Source organism: Trypanosoma cruzi, genomic scaffold (genome assembly GCF_000209065.1).
Source record: "Trypanosoma cruzi strain CL Brener 1047053516561 genomic scaffold, whole genome shotgun sequence".
NCBI classification, from domain to species: domain Eukaryota; phylum Euglenozoa; class Kinetoplastea; order Trypanosomatida; family Trypanosomatidae; genus Trypanosoma; species Trypanosoma cruzi.
Window position 1 is genome coordinate 146,471 of NW_001849504.1, and position 3,456 is coordinate 149,926.

Below are 3,456 nucleotides of genomic sequence, written 5' to 3' on the forward strand. Positions count from 1 at the left end.
CCGGACGCAAAACGTTGATTGTGAACTGTTTGCCAAGTACCAGGAGGTGTTAACTTGGTGTTAGCGCTCTGCCCCCCGCTGTGACCACTGTGCATCTCCTCCGAGGACCGTCACAAGGCAGAAAGACAACAATTAGCACCGGAGTCCCTCGCGCACCCCTCGCCGTCTCCCCCTCCCTGCAAGTGTCCACGCGTGGGCTTGTGTTGCTGCGCACGTGCACCGCTCTTGTCGGGCAATCGCCAATTTTCGCAAAAGGCGTTGAGCAAACAGCCAAGAAAGCAATGTCAACAAATCGCCCCACTTCCCTCCTCACAAAAACAAAGAGCCCTTCTTCTCTTCACTATTTAATTTGGTTGTGATGCCTTCCTCGGCGTGATGTTTGGTCCTGGTGCTCCCGCTCACCACACCACTATCGCAGCTGCCACTATAGCAACGGAACCCACGCCGTGACAAATCACAAGTTACCCAAAGAGAGCCCCCTTTTGAGTCCTTTTTTGTTTTTTTTTCCCCCTTTGGTGCGCCTTATTTGTAAAATATGGAGAAGCAGGTGTCTTCGCCCAGAATTTTCTCGCCTTGCTGCCCTCCTTGCAAGCAAATGACTATTATCGCGTGAGTGTGAAGGATGAATTTGCTATAGCTGTATCCGCCCCACACAGCGTTAGTAAGTGTTGGCAAGCGCCGCTCTGTGAGATGTGGTCACAAAAGAAAAGGGAAAAAGCGGCAACAGTAGAAACAGCAGCAGCGACAGCAACAGGGGAGGAATTGATGGCCACAATAACACGCAGACAATAAAAACAAATTATTCCCTCCTGGTCCTTTTTTGTTCTTTTTTTTTTTTTTTTTGTTCCGTTCCTGTGGTTGTAGCAGCAATCAATGGGCACTGGAAGGCTCCCGTGCAAAAACACTTCGCGTGCAGCTGCGCAGTTGATGCCACATGCATCACTCCGTGTCTGTTTCTGTCTGTGTGCTTTCCCCTCTCCGAGACATAGACCCACACACAAAGAGAAAGAGGAAAAAAAAATGTGCCTCCAGAAAAAAAAAGGAGTAAATAATGTTTGACGCTCCGTAGAAATAAGAAATCAATAAGCACGACAAAGCAATTCAAAAAGTCAAAGGGATTGTAATGTGCTGTGGTTGCAGCCCACGGTGAGGCGTGCAAACCCCACGAGATCCCCGAATTCCATTCGGCAACGGGAACTCGTCTGTATATCATCCGGCAAGGCCAATTGAAAGGAAAGGACTTCAAATCAAATAAAGCGACGGTTTCTTCGCTCACCGTGCTGAGGTGATTTGAAATGTAACACGGCGGGGCAATCATGGCTTCGTAATCCCACTCATCACCTTTTGCCTTTGGCCAATGCCTTGGACCGCCGTCCCTACCCGGACACCTTGCCCTTCTCCGCCGTGAAAATCACCAAAGATCCTGTGACGGACCTTTCTGCAGCGTTCCGGATATTAACTTCCCTTTTCCCAAGCAGTGCATCCTTTTCTGCAGCCCACAAATATTGCTCCTGCTCCTCCTTCGCCAAGCTGTCGGGCTGTCGCGGGATGCCCTCCCAAAACCCTTCAAAATGTTCGTCTGCCGCCAAACGCCCTAAAATTCAAGGGACAACGCTGCCGTACCATGACGCTGCGCCAAAGCTGCAATGTCCCTGGCGCTTGCGCGCCATTACAGTGCCAAAAGTGGTGGCCGTTTCACCAACGGCATCATGCAGACACTTTTGCACGTAAACCACGCCCCTCAAACCGTACCCCCTGCGACACCCTCCACAGTAATCCATTGAGAAAGTTGCTATTGTTGGGTATGCGCCAAAAACCCGCAGCAGAACAAAACCATTCCTCTCGCAGTCTCTCAAAAAAAAAAAAAAAAAAAAAAAAAAGGAGGTGGGCAACAGCACTCGTCAGCAAAGCAAATAAAAGCGGTGCGTGTGCGTGGGGGAGGGAGAAAGACCCTGCAGCGTGCACCACCGACCACCACCACTGCACTTATTTGTGTCTCCCCGGAGGTTTAGAAAAAACCACCACAGAAGAACTCTTGTTTGTTTCGCAACAAAACGTCAAAAAAAAAAAAAAAAGCAAGAAAGCAAAAGACACCTGTCTAGGTTCCATCATCGGCATCCATAAACACACAAACGCAAGCACACTCAGTTATGTTCTCCTCCTTTTGTTGTTGTTGTTTTCCCGTGGGTGTGAATGTGTTTAAGAGGCTCACGCATTTATAAGGATAAATTCAAACCTTTATGTTTACAATGAACCTCCAGCAAAATCAACCCCTTTCATTCGTCCCCTTATTTACATTCTCTGGACACTTCAACTCGATGGTACGTTTCATTCGCTCGTACTTTCCCTGTCCTTCTCGTCCATCAGAAACACACCCTCGCCGCCACCCACCCAACTCGCACGACATAAACACACTTAAGCATAGATGTATTCTATTCACGTGGACTGACAGGGTATGCCGCCTTGCCAGCACAAAACAAATCAAGATGTTTGGTTTCCCATGTCCCTTTTAGTGAGCATTCTCCTCCCCTCTGATTGGTGGATCCAACTCATTCGGTTCGTCCATATTGTTGAATCACCGCCAACTCTCCCTGTTGCTGCTCCCACAAACGCACGTATGGACTGCCGCCATCCACCAACACATCGTTGTTATCAACGCGGGGCGTGTCAACCCGCAAGCGGCACCACCGCACCCTCCTAGTAATAGAATACATTCCTGTCGCCCACAAAACGCCCAGTCTGCGAGGCGCCGTTTGTGCTGCGGTGCATTGGATGCGCCCATGTGGAAACTAGAGCCGGTCCCCACGGCGCGTTATGAAAGGACATATGCGTTGGCGGGCCTGCGGCGGTGGGCCCCATTCGGGCATGAGAAACGCTTCCCCGCCGTCGACGCTGACGGTACAGCGCGTCGCGTTGATCAGGGCTGGTTCGCACCGCGGGCAGTAGTGAGTAAATGGATTGCTGCGCATGGAGCTGCGGCGATGAAGTTCGAGAGGTCGCCAGCCTTGTCACAACCTCGGCCAATCGTCGGTGAGACACAGACGGAGCCGCCTCTCCAGTGGGTCTTTGCACCAGCGTGTTTGCAGCTCCTCGCGGCGTCACATGCTGCTGAACATTTTTATTATTATGGTACGGGTGTGTTCCTTCTTGCTGCTGTCGCACCGGTGGGAGCTTGGACGACTCCATTTTGGCAGGCGACACTCTCTCGGGACGCAGGCGTAGCACCGGCCGCGGTAACAGCACCGCGGGATCACTCCACGAAGGAACCGTCCCCTGGTATGCGTCATACTGCCGCTGAATGCGCACCGGCCTCCGCTGCTCGGAAGATGGCGGCGGCGTCGGCGCAAGAGCAAAAGAGGCAAAGCGAACCCCGCGTCTCGGCACCCCATCTGCTGGCGCTGATGCCGCCGCCGGCTGCTTCGCCGACGGTCTGGCGGCCCTCCGGCCCCCACCGAC

At 52.3% G+C, this 3,456-nt stretch overlaps 6 annotated features.

The window, feature by feature from the left end:
• Nucleotides 1–379: a sequence feature (heterozygous, non-Esmeraldo-like haplotype).
• Nucleotides 380–840: a sequence feature (areas merged during assembly that could not be assigned to a particular haplotype. This can correspond to areas where the two haplotypes were merged or to regions with more than two copies in the genome that were merged during assembly.).
• Nucleotides 717–754: a microsatellite.
• Nucleotides 817–843: a microsatellite.
• Nucleotides 841–3,456: a sequence feature (heterozygous, non-Esmeraldo-like haplotype).
• Nucleotides 1,855–1,880: a microsatellite.